General features: G+C 43.6%; 1 protein-coding gene across 3 annotated transcripts in view; it reads right to left on the bottom strand.

Annotated features, from left to right (window-relative positions):
• Positions 1–18,928, bottom strand: part of Cradd (CASP2 and RIPK1 domain containing adaptor with death domain) — a 186,112-nt gene extending 167,184 nt beyond the window's left edge. For 2 of the 3 annotated variants that reach the window (XM_037196803.1, XM_028855706.2), the window contains exon 1: positions 18,827–18,928. The gene's annotated coding sequence lies outside the window, so the exon portion shown is untranslated. The remainder of the gene's footprint in view (positions 1–18,826) is intronic. The other variant, XM_028855707.2, reaches the window with a different exon arrangement.
• Positions 18,929–19,534: the final 606 nt, after the last annotated feature.

The following is a 19,534-nucleotide window of genomic DNA, read 5'->3' as shown; positions in this document are numbered from 1 at the left end:
CATTACACAATAAAATTCAAAAATTTTAACAGAAGGATAGCATTCCATGAGTTTGGAAATTAAGTAAAATAGCTCTAAGCAGGGCATAATGGTGCATGCCTTTAATCCCAGCACTCTCAAGACTGGCAGGCAGACCTCTGTGAGTTCAAGGCCAGCTGGGTCTACATAGCAAGGCCAGAGAAGACTATGTAGTGAGACCTTGTCTCAAAAGGAGAAGGAGGAGAGACGGGTGTTGTGGGATATTTTGACTACATTCTAACACTCCTGAGACTGCCCAATAAAGTTATACCTTGAATCAGGGGGTAGAGCCAGTGACTAACTGACCAGAATTGGCCATAGAGAAGCCAGGAATTTGGATAGAGACGACGCACAGGAAGGAAAGGGTGGTGACTAGAGACTAGACTAGACTAAGCTTTCTTTGTTTTGGGACTTGGGAAGAGATATGTCTCTTGTGGTGTCTCTGGCCAAAAAGCAAGGTCAGCTAGTTGCTACTCAGCCTCTGTGAGCTAGAAGTTTTCACTCAGCCCTTGACTACTGAGTCTTATTGATGGACAGAATGATGAAGACTTGATTTAAACCTACACATCGGGATTGTGAGATGGGGGTCTCACTAAGTTGCCTAGGCTGACCCGGAATTTGTGATTCTCCTGGCTTCAGCCTCCCTATAGCTGAGATTACAGGTGAGTACCACCTTGCCTTGCCCTCCTTAATTCTTGAATAGAAAAGTGACACATTTAACAGAAAAAAAAGGAGAGAAAGAAAAGAAATGTGGATGGAGGTAGGAAGGGGGACAGAGTGAGAAATTCAACAAGATTCCAGGGTACCTCCTTAAACAAGTAAGGTAAAGCATCACCTATGGATGCCTGGAAGAGGCACAGGATAGTCACAGAAGTCTGCTATAACCCTGGCACTCTGTGACATAAGGCCAGGAGGATCATGACTTCCAAGCCATCCTGGGCTACATGGAGAGACTTTGTCTCAAAAATAACAACAAAAAGTCAAGTAAGTGTCACCTGATTTGATGTAATAAAAAGGGCTTCTCACCTCCAAAATATTGCTGCCAACATTTGTAACCTTGATCATTTCATTAGAAGATTACATCACACAAACTCAAGTGGCGAAAAATTCTACCGAGTACCTGACAACTTTTTAAAAGTGTCAAAGTCACGAGGGACAAAGAAAAACTAGAAACTGTCACAGACTGAAGAAGACTAACCCAATACAACAATTTAGGGAGGGGAGGAAGGGAAGAGGGGAGATTAGAGGCAGGAAATGAAGTGCCAAGGTGGAGCAGGAGAGTGTAAAGGGATGGCCAACAGTCATGAAAGAGTGAAGAATTTCTGTGCCTCAGTTCACACCCTCCATTAGTTATTTTCTTGACAGATAGCATAGAATCCCATACAGTCTCTGTTCTTCATACCACCCATCCTCAAAAAGATAGAATTTGACAGAGGAAAATACGCATATCTCTTTCTGTCTCTTTTGTCTCTGTCTCTGTCTCTCTCTGTCTCTGTTTATCTCTGTCTCTGTCTCTGTTTCTCTTTGTGTGTCTCTCTCTGTCTCTCTCTCTGTCTCTCTCTGTCTCTGTCTCTCTGTGTCTCTGTGTCTCTCTGTCTCTGTCTCTCTGTGTGTGTCTCTCTCTCTGTCTCTCTCTGTCTCTCTCTCTCTCTTTCTCTCAGCAGGCACCACCTTCTACCACTATCATAACCCAGTAGTGCTATGAAACCATAGATGCATCAGTGACCTAGAGGACCCAGGTTCAATTCCCAGCATCCAACACAGCTCTCTGTAACTCCGGTTCCAGCGGATCTGACACTCTCTTCTGGCCTCTAGGGCACTAGGTGTGAATGCAGGACACAGACATACATGCAGTTAAAGCACTCATACACATAAAACAAATTTTTAAAAGAAGAAAGGAAAAAGAGCACTTGTGGTTTTGTGATAAATCTCATCTCTCAAATGCTATGGATACATATGAGACATGTTGTGCTGGCTAATTTTATGTTGACTTGACACAAGTTAGAGTCATCTGAGAGGAGGGAGCCCAACGGAGAAAATGCCTTCATACGATAGGGCTGTAGGCAAAACCTGCAGAGTATTTTCTTAATTAGTGACTGATGGGGGAGGACACAGCTCATTGTGGGTGATGCCATCCCTGGGTTGGTGGTATTGGATTCTATAAGAAAGGAGGCTGAGCAAGTCATGGGGAGCAAGCCAGTATGCAGTACCCCTCCATGGCCTCTGCATCAGCTTCTGATTCCAGGTTCCTGCCCTGGCTGAGTTCCTGTCCTGCCTTCCTTCAATGATGGGCTACAACGTATAAGTGGAAGCCAAATGAACCCTTTCCTCCTCAACTTGCTTTTGGTCATGGTGTTTCATCACAGCAATAGAAACCCTAGCTGAGGCAATATACCCAAGTAAAATTTTCTGGAAACTGGTTCAAGCAGGAATTTATCCAATGAGTCTTGATATAAAATATCAGATAAATTAGTGGGTTTTCCCATGCTGCTTTGCATAAGATACTGAAATATTCATCAAGTAATGTTTCTGGTATTAACATATATTGCACAAGAGAATACAGCCTGGGTGCTGGATTTTCTAGTGATGCAGCTAAATGCAGGACTGAAAGATTGACAATCAGATGCCCTTGAGACCCCCTTCAAGTACTAAGTAACAAACAACCTTAGGTTCCCCAAATGGCACATTCATTTTAATAGCTAAATTGTCTACTGAGGATCTACTGGACTGACATCATGTCTCACTTGTTAGAAAGCTTGGACCTCAGTGTGCGGCTTAGTTTTTGTCAATTCGACACAAACCAGTCACAGAGGAGGAGAGAACCTTGATGGCGGAAATGCCTCCATCAGATTGGCCTGTGGGCACGTCTGTGGGGCATGGTCTTGATTGATGACTGATTCAGGAGGGCCCAGCCCACTGCAGGCAGTACCATCCCTGACCTGGTGGTTCTGGGTTGTATGAGTAAAGCCTGATGAAGTCATGAGGAGCAGAGCAGTAAGAAGCACTCCTTCGTGGTCTCTGTTTCAGCTCCTGCCTCTGGGTTTCTTCCTTGGTTATCCCATTGATGGGCTATCACTTGGAAGGGTAAGATGAAATAAACTCTTTCCTCCCTAAGTTATTTTTTGGTCAGTTTTTTAAAAAATAATTTATTTATTTTTATTTCAGGTGCATTGATGTATGTCTGTGTAAGGGTGCCAGATCATCTGGACCTAGAGTTACAGACAACTATGAGCTGCCATGTGGGTGCTGGGAATTGAACCCAGGACCTCTGGAAGAGCAAACAGTGTTTTTGACCTCTGAGCCATCTCTCCAGCTCCTTTTGGTCAGTTTTATCGCAGCAACCGAGAAGCTAACTAACCATAAAACTCAAATAGCAGGCATAAAGGAGACTGGGTTATTTTATGAAAATCATTTAGCAGCCAAACGTGAAGATTCTCGTTCAAGTGAAGGGAAACAGAAGCAGGCTGTGCTGGCCCCAGGGGAATGAGCCAAGATGTTTTATGTTTCCAATGCACACGAAACTCAGTGGTTGCAGGATATTATTCATTTATATTAGCTGCTCAGGAGTTGAACCCTGACCTATGCATGCTGGTGAAACACTCTACCACCAAGCTACATCTCCCAGTGGTAAGATATTTTTTTAATGAACAACAAAGAACGTATAAACCTGTTTTGAATATAGCCACATATTTGAAAACCATAGAATTTGGTATCATAAATATACAGAAAAAAATTTTACATGCCCACAAAAGTCCCTGAATGTTACTGTTATCAACTAGATCATCACATTGACCACAAAAGAACTTCACCATGAATCCTGCTGAAAATTTCACTCCAAGCAAAATTACATCATCATGGGTCTGCCAGGATGAGTTATCAGTAAATGTACCATGTAGTTGAACAATCTAAGTTTTTATCTTGGGTTATTTAATAAAGTCCATTTAAAACCTAGACAATGACTGCTAACTATAATGATTTTTGTTTTAGCATAATTAATGCTGTTCTTTCTGATAACAATCCTCCCAAAAAGCTCAGCTACATCCTAATAAAAAGCAAATACAGCCATTAGCCCAGAAAAGGAGGGCTCTCTTCCTGCCCTTTGTGCTGATAAGTGGGCATGCATCCAGCCAGTGTGATAGCTAGATTGGGAGTCTACAGTTCTGAACAGAGTGAATACTAATAGTAAAACAAAAATGGTGTTGGATTAGTAAGGAAAAGAGGCAAGCCATTAAAAGTACTAATGGCTTCTGTGTGTCTCTTTTCTCCTAGATAGTGGGGATATAAATGCTTGGGCGCTTAGAGTACCAGTTGAGTTGAAGTGTGATACGGATTGAAATACTGTCTCTACCCAAACAAGCCCCCACAGCTAACACTAGAAAGGGCTCAGCTTCTTTGCAAAGAGAAAAGGCAAGAGGGGTTGTAGGGTATGACCCTCATTGATTTTTCCCTGTGACCTCAGAACACAAAATGCACAACTGTAAAAAGGAACATCCTCTCCTTGCAACTCTTGGGAGGTGTGCTCATCCCTTCCCCTTTGTCGTTTGCTGAGGCAGGGAATTAGTTATGCATTTGTTGTTCAGGTTAATTGTCTGCTTCTGTCCTGTGCTTGTTTGTTGGCAGAGCCAGCTGACAGGCTAGATTGGTCTGGACTTTCTTTTTCTCCACGTGTTCTCAGGCACTCTGCCTGCTCCCTCCAATAGGTTACTCAGCTGTCTGCCAGAGAAGCTCAAGGCTTCTCGAGACGAAGATGGAGGCTGCCTGTTTTCTCCCAAAGCTAGTCTCTTCGGCCACACTATTTGGTTTAAGTTGGCACAGCCCAGATCCAAGGAGAAGAGAAACAGGTCTCCCTTCTCCATGTGAAGAATGTCAAGGATGCGTAGCCATCATTGATCTACCACAGCCACAGAAGCATCACCTGCCACATGACCAGCATCAGCTAGACATGTTCCTACTGGTTATTTCTCTCGTTTATATAACAACCAACTTCAAGGAATATCATGCAGATATACTGCTTTCAATCCAAGCATTAGGGGCTGAAGCAGGAGGATCATGACTTCTAGGGCAACCTGGGCTGCATAATGAGTTCCAGAGAAGTGTAATTGGACTTTCTTTGGAACCACCAGCTCCAGCTCCCCAATAATGACATGAAAACTTCTCATTAATTATGAAAGCTTGGCCTTAGCTTACATTTGTTCCCAACTAGCTCTTAAGACTTAAATTAACCCAATTATATTAATCCACTTTCTGCCCTGTGTCTTATTACCTTTCCTCCATATTGTACATCCAACTTCCTCAGTGTCTCATTGGTGTTCCCCGAGTGCCTAGATTCATTCCCCTGAGTTTCTCTCTCTGCCTGGAAGTCCCACCTAACCTCTTCTGCCTAGTTATTAGCCATTCAGTTTTTTAGTAAACCAATCATAACAATACACCTTCACACAGTATACAAATACCCCACAACAGAGAGGTCTGGTTTATACAAAGAGGAAGTAACGGAAGGAAGTAGATGAGGAGGAGGAAGAGGAGTGTTGTGGGATATTTGTACACTGTGTGAAGGTGTATGCTGTGATTTTTGTAATAAAAAGCTGAATGGCCAATAGCTAGGCAGGAGGTATAGGTGGGATTTCTGGGGAGAGAAAGGAAGAGGAGGAGGAATCTAGGTGTGAGGGAGACACCAGGAGACATGGAGAGGAAACAAAGTACAAGATGGAAGAGAGGTAACTGTGGTGATATTTTGTTTGTGCTCTAACAAATAAAGCTTGCCTGGAGATCAGAGGGCAGAGCTAGCCACTGGTTAACCATAGAGGCCAGGCGGTGGTGGCTCACACCGTTAATCCTAGCACTTGGGAGGAGAAAGCAGGAAGATCAGGAGTTCAAGGCCACCCTGGGATAAGATTAATCCAATCTAAGAGAGAAACAGAGCCAGGCGGTAGAAGCTCATACTTTTAATCCTAGCACTAGGGAGGTGGAGACAGTAAGATAAGGTGGGAGGAGACAGGAGCTCAGCCCCCTTTCTGTCTGAGGATTTGGTAGAGATAAGAAGTCCAGTCTGGTCTACAGATCCAGGAAAAGTGCAAAGCTACACAGAGAAACCCTGTCTCAAAAAACAAAAAGAAAAAAAAAGAAGTCTCTCTAGTGGCTGGCTCCTTTACCTCTCTAATCTTTCAGCATTTATCCTGATATCTCTGACTCTGAGTTTTTATTATTAAGACCAATTAGAATTCATGCTACAGGTAACACCACGTGATAGAACATATATTAATATAAATGGATTAATTTAAGTTACAAGACCTAGTTAGGAACAAGCCCAGTCTATAGGCCGAGCTTTCATAATTAATAAGAAGTCTCTGTGTCATTACTCAGGAGCTGGCTGGCAGGACAGAGAAAGAATTGCTACAGAGAAGAAAAGGAATAAGGACAGAAGGAAGGAAGAAGGAAGGAAGAATGGAAGAAGGGAGGGTGGGAGGGAGGATCCTCTCCAATTTTACACTAGGCAAAATACCATTGTTTACTGTGAACAGTCATTCACAATACCACCCCTGCTGCAAGGCCCAGTGAATACTGGGTAGATAAATACTATATCTTGTACTTCCTTCTTTACACTGTCTGGAATCAAGTAGAAAGTGCTCAGACAGGGATCCCGTCCCAGCAGAAGGAAGTGAAAGTGACCTTGAGGAGTTCCCTTCATTGCACATGCTGTTTTCTCCAGGTTGACCGTCTGACACACAACTGTAGATTTGTCCACCAGTTCAAAATGGCTAAGCAGCTCAAGAATGGCTCAAATGGGTGTCAAGCTAGACTTAACTCTTTCCTGTCTGTTATGTGTCTCACACAGTGGTTGACTTTGTCTGTGTCTGACTTTTTTTTTTTTAAGTGCATCAGCTTTTATTAGGAGTGGGTCATGTAGAATTTGTTCACATTAAAACACAAATGAATTCCAGATGTTCCTGGTCCACATATTTTTTTTTTCACTTCACTGTTGTAGGATATTTGTATACTGTGTGAAGATGTAGTGCTGTGATTTGGTGTAATAAAAAGTTGAAAGATCACTATCTAGGCAGGAGGTATAGTTGGGACTTCCAGGCAGAGAGAGAGAGAGAAACTGGGAAGAAGAATCTTGGTGTGCAGGAGACCCCAGAGGACATGGAACAAGCTAGATGTACAGAAATTGAAAAGAGGTTAAAAAAAAAAAGCTACATGGTAGAACATAGATTAATAGAAGCAAATCAATTTAAGTTATAAGAGCTAGTTGGGCCAAGCGTCAGTGGCGCACACCTTTAATCCCAGCACTCAGGGATTGCTGGGTGGATCTCTGTGAGTTCGAGGCCAGCCTGATCTACAGAGCGAGTTCCAGAACAGGCACCAAAGCTACACAGAGAAACCCTGTCTCAAAAAAACAAAACCAAACAAAAAAAAGAGAGCTAGTTGGATGCAAGCCTAGGCTATAGGCCAAGGTTTTATAATTAACAAGAAGTCTCTGTGTCATTGTTTAGGAGCTAGCTGGCAGGACAGAGGAAGATTTGCTACACTTTACATATGTTCCATCCATTGTGTCAAACCCAGGATTTCCTTCTTTTTAAGGTGGAATATCAGCATTCCATTGTGTGTATACACACTTTGTTGACCTATTTGTCCATGACTATTGTCCTTGGGCTGTTTCCTCACCTTGGCTGCTGTGAATAATAGAATGAACAGAGGAGTGCAGACATCTTCAGGAGGTGATGCTTTCTACTTTCTTGTGTATATACACACACGCTTCTCGATGCTTTGGTCTCTTTCCTGCCCCCACTTGAGGAACAAAACACATGATCATGGCATTGCTCTTATGAGTCTTTAAGTTAGAAGGGTTTAGCTCTTTAAAATACCTGAGAAACTAATAGATTAAAATGTCTCACCCTTTCCATGTGCTCTTTAGGGCAAATAAGAATAAGTTCCTAGGTGTTTTGTGTCCCCATAGGTTACCCAGAATGTCTCACAAAAATTATGTAAGACGGGCATTGTGTCCTTTGTCAGGCAAGATGAGAGACCTACCTGGACTCCTGACTAGTCACCTGCAGAGCTGGACTCAAACCTACTCTTACTGCATAGCCCCTGCTCATCTCATATGAGGTATATTACCTCGTATACATACACATACATGTTTCCTTCAGCCACTGAAGATTCAAGTGAGCTGAGGGCTTTAGTATACTGTGGTAGTTTGAATAAAAATGGCCCCATAGGCTTATGGGGAGTGGCACTATTAGGAGGTGTGGCTTTATTGAAGAAATGTCACTGGAGATGGGCTTTGAGGTCTCAGAAGCTTAAGCCAGGCTTAGTGGCTCAGCCTCTTCCTGCTGCCTGCAGATCAAGATGTAGAACTCTCAGCTCCTTCTCCAGCGCCATGTCTGCTTGTTCGCCGCCATGACAACAACGGACTAAGCCTCTGAACTGTAAGCCAGCCCCAACTAGATGTTTTCCTTTGTAAAAGTTGCCATGGTCATGATGTCTCTCCACAGCAGTAGCTAACAAAGACAGATACTTACATGGCTAACGTCTGTTGAAGTCTTCATACTTAACAGCTGTAGCTTACCCTCACTTCTCACAACTACTGTAAGAGAGATTCTGCTCTCGGCTCATTTTACAACTAAGGCAGATTAGATAGCTTTTAAGTGGTGTAGCCGAAGACCTGCAAACCAGGAGCTGTGATATCTACAGGCAGGAAAATGGGAGGTTCCAGCTAGGAGGACGGAATTCACTCCCACTCCATCTTTCTCTTATATCCCTATTCTCCAGGGCTGAATGGTACTCACCCTAGGGCTGAAGCCCATCCTCTTTATTGAGTCTACTGATTTCAAATGCTCATCTCTTCCAGGACCACCCTCACAGGTACACCTTGAAATAACACATTACCGGCTACCTGAGCATCCCTTAGCCCAGTCAATCCAGCACGTCACAACTGTCCAGACAACCACCCCACTGCTTACCGACAACTTTTCTTAAGCACAACAGATGTAAAAGTCAGAAGCTATCACTCACATTATTCATGGGGCCCAATGCAATGTGAAGTAGAGGCCCTTGTTAGGTCGCAACCTGGGACCAATGGTTAACTAAAGTGCTTATTTAACATATCAAAGCAGACCTGGCTCCCATCAACCCTCAGCCCCTACCTGTTACAGGTTATGGCTAGCATACCCTGCACCCTACCCTAAACTTCTCCAGCCCAGGGCTGAGCTGCCCTCCCCCAACTGCCCTTCCTAATAACCCAGCCATTTTGGTTACCCAGCCTCTTTTGTCTACCTGTGGTGGTTTGACAGAAAATGGCCCCAAAGGAGTGGCACTATTAGGAGGTGTGGTCTTCTTGGAGAAAGTGTGTCACTGTGGAAGCAGGCTTTGAGGTCTCATATATGCTTAAGCCACACCCAGTGAGTCAGTCTACTTCCTGTTGCCTACGTAATAACATGTAGCAGCTCCTTCTCCAGCATCATGTCTGCCTGCGCGCTGCCATGAAACACGACCCTAATTAGTCTTATTAAATAAAAACCCTTACTCAGCTATCAGGGTGAAAGCTGAAAGATCAGAGAAGCAGAGCAGCGCCACCAGAAACTTCCAGTGCTGAGACTGAATGTGGGGATCCTGTCTCTACGAATCCTCAGACTGAATGGAGGGTGAGATCCTGTCTCCACCTGCTTTATATTCCTGTCTCTACCTCCAGTGTGCTAGGATCAAAGGTATGATCCTCCCAAGTGCTGGATTAAAGGTGTGAGCCACCACTTCCTGGCCTCTATGGTTAACTAGTGGCTGGCTCCGCCCTCTGATTTCCAGGCAAGCTTTATTTGTCAGATGACAAACAAAATATCATACAATACCGCCATGTTCCCCGCCATGATGATAATGGACTAAACCTCTGAAACTGTAAACTACCACCTCGATTAAATGTTGATGTGGCCACGGTGTCTCTTCATAGCAACAGAAACCCTAACCAAGACACTACCCTTTACTCTCCTGGCTCTTCCCTGTCTCCTTCCCCCTCTTCCTACGTGGCCCTGGCTCAGGGTCATGTTCACTCTGGACTCTCCCAGATGTCTCTGCCTCTGGCTATGCTCTCCCTTTTATCTCCAATAAACTTTCTCCTCCACCATACCTAGGAGCAGTCATGCCCTTTTTTTTTTTTATTTCTTCTTTTTTTTTTTCCATTCAGTCCTTTTATTAAAAAAGCATGAAAAAAGTATACGTAAACATGTTAAAATAGGAAAGTCGTTCTCTTTAAAATATGCTGAAGTTGTAACCCAGGGGTAGAACACATATTTAGCAGACATGAGGCCCCAGGGTTCAATCCAAAGAACTTCAAAAGAAAGTTTTTAGCATACATCTTACCATTTTTCTCTAGATTCTGCAGTAGTCTTTTGTAAATACCAATATAAATCATGGCCCACAACTCAGGCAGAAGTCCTGTGCTTGACCAGAAAGGATAAGCTAGCTTCCAGAACTCCAGATTGGTCCCTAGCCCAGTGGTCATCAGGAAGGCTTCCTCCAGCAGCTGATGGTAGCAGATGCAGAGACCCACACGTAAACATTAGCCAGAGCTTGAGGAGCTCTGTGGAAGACAGGGAGGAAGGATTGTAGAAGCCCGAAGGATCGAGGACGCCATGGGAACATGGTCCACAGAATCAACTGAGCTCATAAGGGCTCACAGAGACGGAAACAGCAATCCCAGAGCCTGTATGGCTATGTGCAAGGTCCTCTACATACCTACTGTGGTTGTTAAGCTTGGGGTGTCTGTGGGATTCCTAACAGTGGGAGCTGGGGTATCTCTGACTCTTTTGCCTGCTCTTGGGACCCTTTTCCTCCTACTGGGTTGCCTCATCCAGCCTTGATACAAGGGTATGTGCCTCGTCTTAGTGTAACTTGTTATGCCCTGTTCAGTTGATATCCCTGGGGGACCTGTTCTTTTCTGAAGGAAACGGAGGAACAGTGGATCTGGGGGAGAAGGGAGGAGGTACTGGGAGGAGTGGAGGGAGGGGAGGTTGCAGTCAGGATGTATCGTATGGGAGGAGAATAAATAAAAAGCAAAAACAACATAAGAACATGTAAATGATGCGTGGAATCACATAAATTGCAGTTACCATTTTCTAGTTTGTATTTGTGTACGTCACAGGTTCTTACAAGCGTGGAAATGCTGTGCAAAACTAAACCTAACAGGGGCTAGGGGAGGAGGGCTCACTTGCGGAAAGCACTCTGCTATACAAATGTGAGACCCCGAGTTCGAATCCCAAGAACCAAAGTGAGCACCGGTAATCCCAGCACACCCATGGAGAGATGGGAAGCAGACGGGAGAGGTCCTGGGAGCTCATGGGCCAGTCGGCCTTATTAAACAGAAAAACAAGAGACCCCCATCCCAAAGGAGGTGGAAATTGAAGACTAGCAACCTGAGTTTATGGGATGACCGCCACAAAGTGCACACACATACACATTGTACAAATACTCCTTGGAAATGGTGTGACATGGCCATGATGGAGTTCTGGCCCTCCTGTCTCCTGGACCTGTGAAGATAATCAGCTGTGTTTACCTGAGCCCCGCCTTGTGTCTCCTGCTATGACCCACCTCATAAAAGAACACAGAACACCCCCTAACCTCAAGCCTGGTAGTGTGAGGAAGCTTTCCTCTCCCAAGTCTTATCTTTTTCTGTGAAAAAGAAAAACACTTATCTTCTGTTTTCCTAAGTGATACTAGACCTTGGGGCATTGTGTAAGGGTGTCTGGGGTGATAACACACACGGTTACCCTGGGAAGTCTTTACAACAGGACAGGAGATAAAATTCAAGGAAAAGTTTCATCAGAAGCGGCCCAAAGTGTTCTGAATGCAATCAAGGAGAAAGATAGCCGGGTCAGAAATGTAAACCAGTGCGAATCAGGAGGGCGGAAGTGATTCGGCTGTTGTAAAAGCAGGAGAGTGTTTTTGTGGGTCAGCCTCCTTCCAGACAGATCATGCATCACTCCACAGGCCCATTGTTCAAAGACAATATAAAAAGAAATCTCTCTTCCTTTACCTGTGTCCCACGGGACTTCCTGTTGGCCAAAAGGACAGGTATTCACAAAGGTCCCTAAGCCTGAACCAAAGCTTAGTTAGCTCTGTCCCCTGAGGACCACACCGCCTGGAATTCAGCCCTTCATTTATGAATAATGCAAAGAGAGCTGGGGGAAGAGGCAGCGCGGTGGGAGGATCTTGATCTAGCTACCCTCTAAATGCTCTCCTTCATTTCACCCAGTCCTGGATTTGTTTACTTGCAAGTTAATTAACCTGTATAACTTTCTGTCCTCTCCTGGAAATGAAGAAGAGGTCTTTTTTATGACTATTGGAAGAGACGGTGCATTTGAAGCACCTACTGTATGGGAAGCACTTGATAAACACAGGCTCTTTTCCTTCACCTTCCCCGGTCTCGGAATTCTTAAAGGGTTTTTCCTTGAATGCTGCTTCATCAGTTAGCAGCTAATTGCATATTGTCCTGTACAGTTCGTTTCTTTTGTCCCCAGCTTAATCTTTCCCAGGCATCATAGAGTTTACAGAGGAGAGATTGTATCTTATGGCTTTACCACATACAAAGCTTGCCCAAAGACCCTGTGAGATGTCTTCTGTATCTTCCTTTGCCCAGCCCAAAACTCTGTATCTGTATTAGCCGATGGATGGATGATTCTTTGTCTCAAAGGCAAATCTGTCCCCAATTACTTCAATGAGTGAGGATACAATTTTCACTTTGCAAAAAAAAAAAAAAAAAAAAGGAGGACAGTATATTGGCCACAACCTAAAAAGAAAGCTTGTCACCTTGAGGATTTTTGGATTGCTAGATTAAATATGGAAAGATTATCAATCCTTTTTCATGGGAGTACTGTGGGAACGTTTGGAAGTACCTTTGGGTATACTGGTTCTTGGGAAACACAAAACCTGTAATGGTATGGTAGAGCCCATTGCTAAGCAACAGAATCTGGTCTCGACTGTACAGGAACAAAAATTCTTTGTTCGGTATGATGAAGAATCATTCCGTGGAAACTGCTTAATAGAATCTTACCTGCAGCATAACTTGTTAGCCAAAGCACCAGTCAGTGGTTGTTAACTAATTATTATGGGAGTCTGGTAGAAGCTCGTAGCTTTGTTTACTCCGTCTTTCGTTATTCTTCCCCCTTTGTTCTTTTTTGGTGTGCATGCGTGCATGAGTTTGTGTGTCTGTGTGTGTGTTTGTGATAGAGTGTGTACAGGGGTGTGCATGTGTCTGTGTGTGTATGTCTGTGTTTGTGTGTGTGGTATATTTATGTGTGATCTATGTGAAGGTGTGTGTGCACGTGCATGCATGTGTGTGTGTGTGTGTGTGTGTGTATGAGCATGTGTGTATTTGTGATCGTGTATGTGCAGGGGTGTGTGTAGTATATTTATGTGTGGTCTATGTGACAGTGTGTGTGCATGTGTGTATGAGTGTGTGTGTGTTTGTGCTCCTGTGTGTGGAAGTGCATGTGTGTGTGTGTGTGTGTGTGTGTGTGTAGATGCTTATGAACAGTAGTGATGCCTACAAACATGTGTATGTAGATACCTATGAACAGTAGTGATGCCTACAAACGTGTGTGTGTGTGTGTGTGTGTGTGTGTGTGTGTGTGTGTAGATGCCTATGAACAGCAGACACAGAGGGTAGAGGAGGAGAAAGGCTACCGACCTTTATCACTCTTCACCTTGTTTCTTTGAAGCCATATCTCTAGCTTCACCTTGAGCTCCTGTTTTTCAGCTACACTTACAGCCAGCACGTCTCATTGTTCCTCTTATCTTGTCCCAGTCAATGCTGAAGTTCCCGGGAGAGCGCAGGGCCACGCCCAGAGTTTCTAAAGATGCTGGAATCTGAACTGGGGTCCTTGTATTTGAACAGCAAGAGCTCTTCAGGGGTAAGCTATCTCTCCACCCTTCAGTTCTGGCTTCTCAAAACAAGGTCTCACGTTGTAGCCTCGGCTGTCTTCAAATTTGCTATGTAGCCAAAGATGACCTTGAACTCCTGATCCTTGCGGCCTGCACTCCACCCCCACCCCACATGCTGGGATTAGAGACAGGAGCCGCTATGCCCAGCTCATAGCTTTGTTTTCTATATGCCTGTGTATAATAAATATTACACATATTAATACTTATTTTAAACAAACTCTCAGGGGCTGGAGACATGATGAAAAAGCTAAAAGCACCAGATGCTCTTTCAGGGGTCCTGGGTGCCAGCACCCACATGGTAGTTCACAACCATCTGTAACTCCAGTTCCAAAGGTTCTGACACTATCTCCTGGTTTCTGCCAGCACCAGGTGCATGCATGTTGCAGACACACACACACACACACACACACACACACACACACACACACACATGCATGCAGGCAAAACACCCATATACATCCAAATAACGAACTAACTAGAAATTGAAAAGTAAGAAGAAAAGAGCCTCTCTCACCCCAAGTGGTTACCTTTGAGAGGAGGTGCTAGCAAAACACCCAACAAAACAAGTCAGGGAAGGGAGAGTTTATGTGGCCCACGGTTTGAGTGCACAGTCCACCATGGTGAGGAGGGCATGCCGCAGGAGCTTGAGGCAGTCCGTCAGGAAGCAGAGAGCTATGAATACTGCTAGTCGGTTCCCATTCTCCATTTTGGTCGGTCTGGGATCCCAGGCTGTGAATTGGTGCTGCTCACATTTAGGGTGGGAGGTCTTCCTACTTGAGCTAACATGATTTAGCAACTCTCTCACAGACACATCCAAACATATATTTCGATTACAGTGCTAACCCCTGTCAAGCTGGCAGTCAACGTTAATTATCACAGTCGATAACTAAACAAAAGCGCGTTCTAATCTCCAGGCCAGTTTCTTCTTCCCGGGAGAATCTAACCAGGAGATAATGAGGAGCCTGGGAAATGTAGAGATCTTCAAAGGGCCATCTCACAGCGAGCCCTCGTACACAGCGCCTGACCCTTGTGGAGACTAGATACTGCAGTCATCCTGCTGAAGGGATAATGAAGCCTGGGATGGGAGGTTATGAGGGAGATAGAAGCATCATTTGTGAAGCGCAGACACACCCAATCCTCCCCACCTAATGAGAAACCATCGCCCTTCTAAATTCGCTGGCAATTTCCCTGATGGTGTTCCTCTAATAACATGTTCATCTCTGTATATTACTGCTACCATCTCTCTTACAGGAGCTCCTGAGCGAAGTTGCTCTCTGATTCATCCTCATATGAGATAAAGTGATTCTCTGAAAAGCTTGTCAGACTATAAAATGTTATAAGTATAAACCGAATTCCATCAGCATTTCTCATCTATCTGAAGTGTCTTGAACATAGCAATAGATGTCTATAGGCGACCACAACATTGTTGCATCTTAATGGTTTTTTTTTTTTTTTTTTTAGTTTTCTGCTACGATCTTAAGTTTTTTTTCTCCTTTTTACCTTTTATCTTCATTTCTGATAGGTTGAGAGACTATCATTGAGTTTAATACTTCTTGTTGAGGTTCTGAAGGATCAACATCCTTACCAAAACAGCCAGGCTTATGTGAATAAATTGGCTGGAAAAAAATGAGTCTATTTTAAAGATTATTACTGGGCCTGGATTGCTTGGTATTGCCATTTCAGATCATGCACTCCTCTTTCCAGATTTATATTCATTTTTATTTATGTGTCTCTGTGTGGGTGAGTGCCACAGGTGTGTGGGTACCCACAGAGGCTAGAAGATGGTCAGATCCCTGGAGCTGGAGTTACAGGCAGTTGTAGGTCACCTAACATGGGTGTTAGGACAGATCTCCAGATCTCGGGTCTTCTGGACAAGCAGCAAGTGCTCTGAACTGTTGAGCCGTCTCTCCAGTCCCAGACCATGCTGACCTGACCTTGTACAAATCTTCTGCGTGAAGTACCGGTTCTTGTGAGTTCATGTTCACCGCTACACTCTCATGTCTGGCAAAATAGTGTTTCACTACAGACACCCACTCCCTGTGGCTCCTAAAATCTCTCCACTTCTCTTCCATCCTTCAGTTTTCTATGCCTATAAAAACCAACATCCATTCTCTTCTTTCCTCTTTGTGAACATCCCTAAATATTTTTTAAATAAATCTCTATTTTGTCATTTTACTTGAGCTATTCATTTTGTTTTATGCGTGTAAGACAAATTGCTAAATGGTCTTATTAATAAAAAAAAAAAAAACTTGCCAGGTGGTGGTGGTGCATGCCTTTAATCCCAGCACTCGGGGGTAGGGGTGGGGGAGCAGAGCCTGGTGGATCTCTGTGAGTTCAAGGCCAGCCTGGTCTATAGAGGGAGATCCAGGGCAGGCACCAAAACACAGAGAAACCCTGTCTCAAAAAACAAAAAATAAAAAAATAAAATCCGGAGCCAGATATTGGGGTGAAAACTGAGAGATCAGAGAAGCAGAAAGAAGCCAGCCATGTTCTTACCGCTAGAAATCCTCAGCCAAAGAGACCTGATTCCTGTCTACCCACGCTTATATGCCTTTCTGTTCTGCATCTCACTTCCTCTCTCTGCCCAGCTACATCACTTCCTGTCTGTCTGTACAGACCTCCACTACAGTTAGCTAGTGTTAGAATTTAAGGCCTGTGCCAACGCGCCTGGCTCTGTTCCCAGTGTGGCCTTGAACTCACAGAGATCTGAATGGATCCCTGCCTCCCGAATGCTAGGATTAAAGGCGTGTGCTACCACAGCCTGACTTCTGTGTTTACCAGAGTGGCTGGCTTTTTCCTCTGATCCTCAGGTAAGCTTTATTAGGGTTCACGATATATTGAGGGACACAATACATCACCACATATGTGTGTGTTGCCTGCACATATATCTGTGTGGCATGTGCGTACTTGGTGCCCACGAGGTCAGAAGAGGATATCAGATGCGTGGGAGCTAGAGTTTCCATGTGGATGCTGGGAACCAAACCCAGGTTCTTTGCAACAACCACTGAGCCACCTCTCCACACTCCATTCCCAAGATCTTTCTGGGCACACAGATATCCAGCTAAAGATGCATGTTTCAGCCTCCTTTCAGTTCATTGTTCCATTTGGGCTTCAGCCAATGGGATGGGAGGAAGCACGAATGTTGTTCACTGGTCTCCTTTTGCCCAATCCAATGCAATCAGAGAGTGGGGTGCATTAAGCGTGTATTTTGTAAATATTGCATTGGTGAGTTCACACAAGCCACTTAAGTGCCAGGCACTAGGATGTCATAGGTCATGAGTGTGTTGTTTTGTTATTGCTAAACAAGGTTTCTAATCTCAATTAATGTTCAAGTGGTGAAAGAATTTCCTAAATATTGGGAGCAACACCTACTTGAAATGATTAAAATGTAACCCAAGGACTTTTTTAAAATGGTGTTTAAAAACTCCACCTTAGCCTGGTGGCGGCGGCGGCGCAAGCCCTTAATCCTAGCACTCAGGAGGCAGAGGCAGGCAGATCTCTGTGAGTTCGAGGCCAGCTTGGTCTACAGATCGAGATCCAGGACAGGCACCAAAACTACACAGAGAAACTGTGTCTCGAAAAAAAAAAAAAAAAAAAAAAACCAAATAAATACATAAATACATAAATAAATAAATAAATAAATAAATAAATAAATAAATAAATAAATAAATAAATAAATAAATAAAATCTCCACTATACCTGGGTGTGGTAGTGAATACTTTTAATCCCAGGACTTGGTATGCAGAGGCAAACAGATAGCTATGATTTTGAGGCTATTTTGATCATAGACACCTTCCAAAACTAACAAAATGCCCTCCTCCATCTCTAGGCATAGACGCTTGTGAATATTCTTTCAAATTCACAAGACACAGTGTGGTGGTTTGCATGAGAACGGCCCCCACAGCCTCATATATTTGAATGCTTGGTTCCCAGTTGGTTGAACTGATTGTGAAGGGTCAGGCTGTGTGTGCCATGTGGGAAGAGGTGTATCATAGGAGGTGGAGTTCAACAGCCCACACAATTATCAGTTAGCTCTGTCTGCCTCCTCCTGGTAGGTCAGACAGTACCACACCTGATGCCATGCTCCCCGCCATGGTGGCCATGGACACTAACCCTCTACAACTGCAAGCCTCCAGTAAACTCTTTCATCTATAAGCTGCCGTGGTCAGGTGTATTATTACAGTAATAGAAAGATAACTAAGGGGTGTGTGTGTGTGGTGTGTGTATATATGTGTGTGTATGTGTATATATGTGTGTGTATGTGTGTGTTTGTGTATATATGTGTGTGTATATATGTGTGTGTATATGTATATATGTATGTGTATGTGTGCTTGTGTATATATGTGTGTGTTTGTATATATGTGTGTGTATGTGTGTATATATGTGTGTATGTGTGTATATATGTGTGTGTATGTGTGTGTTTGTGTATATATGTGTGTGTATATGTATATATGTATGTGTATGTGTGCTTGTGTATATATGTGTGTGTGTTTGTGTATATATGTGTGTGTGTGTTTGTATATATGTGTGTGTGTGTATATATGTGTGTGTGTGTGTTTGTGTATATGTGTGTGTGTGTTTGTATATATGTGTGTGTGTGTGTATATATGTGTGTGTGTGTATGTATTTGTGTATATGTGTGTGTGTTTGTGAATATATGTATGTGTATGTTAATCGAAAGGGGTGGGACTTGCTTGGGCTACCCATTTACAAGCATGAACTGTGAAGAGTTTGACTTTGATAAATTGTTGCAAAGGTCAAGTTAATCACACCATCCATTCTTCCAACTCTAAATAACCTTGCACATGAAGGTTGGTTATGTTAACACTGTCAAGTAATTAGTTATTGACAGAGCTGAGAGTGCATAATTACTTATTACCTGAATGGAATACTGATGCCCGTCTGTGCTAATGAAGATCAGATAGACAGAGGCAGCAGATTCACTTTTTCCAGGCTTCATGGAAGGCTCTTCTTAGTTTTCATCCCTAAGCCAAAAAAAAAAAAAAAAAAAGTCTTAAACATTTTTATCATGAAATAAAAATCTGTCCACTTTCCTGGTTCAGAACTTGAAGCCCTTGGGTTTGTGAGATGAATTCCTAAGCCTCTCAAAGAAAATTGGAGAAGCTTTTCTGAGGTCCAATAAAATGCTAGATTCCAGCCAGTGACTCACCATATTAGTTCTCTGGCAACAAACGGACATTGCTTGCCTGTGTTCTCCGGTGTTCCATAATTTTATTCTTAGGAGACCATGGCCATTTCTCCTAACTGAGAACTCACACTTGGTAAAAACCGGGTGATAATTATATGACGGCTCATTAACAAAGACGTCACTCTCCAGGTGAACAATTCTCTAATTAGTGTTCTGGCTTCTGGTTTTACGCAGTGATGGATTTTATTTTTGCCTCTGTGGTTCCAAAAAGGATGGCATTATAAAGGTTTGTGCCAAAGGTGATTTAAACACTGGCCAATGGAAAATGCTTTGAAGTGCAGAGAGGGGGCCTAGGTTTGGGCATGACTTCATGACTTGCCCTTAGAAAGTCTTCATTTCTGTTTCTGGGCTACCTTATCAGTTCCCCAGAACCTTTTA

This window comes from Peromyscus leucopus, chromosome 18 (genome assembly GCF_004664715.2).
Source record: "Peromyscus leucopus breed LL Stock chromosome 18, UCI_PerLeu_2.1, whole genome shotgun sequence".
Taxonomy (NCBI): Eukaryota; Metazoa; Chordata; class Mammalia; order Rodentia; family Cricetidae; genus Peromyscus; species Peromyscus leucopus.
The sequence above is the reverse complement of the archived record's forward strand: the minus strand, read 5'-3'. Positions and strand labels throughout refer to the sequence as shown.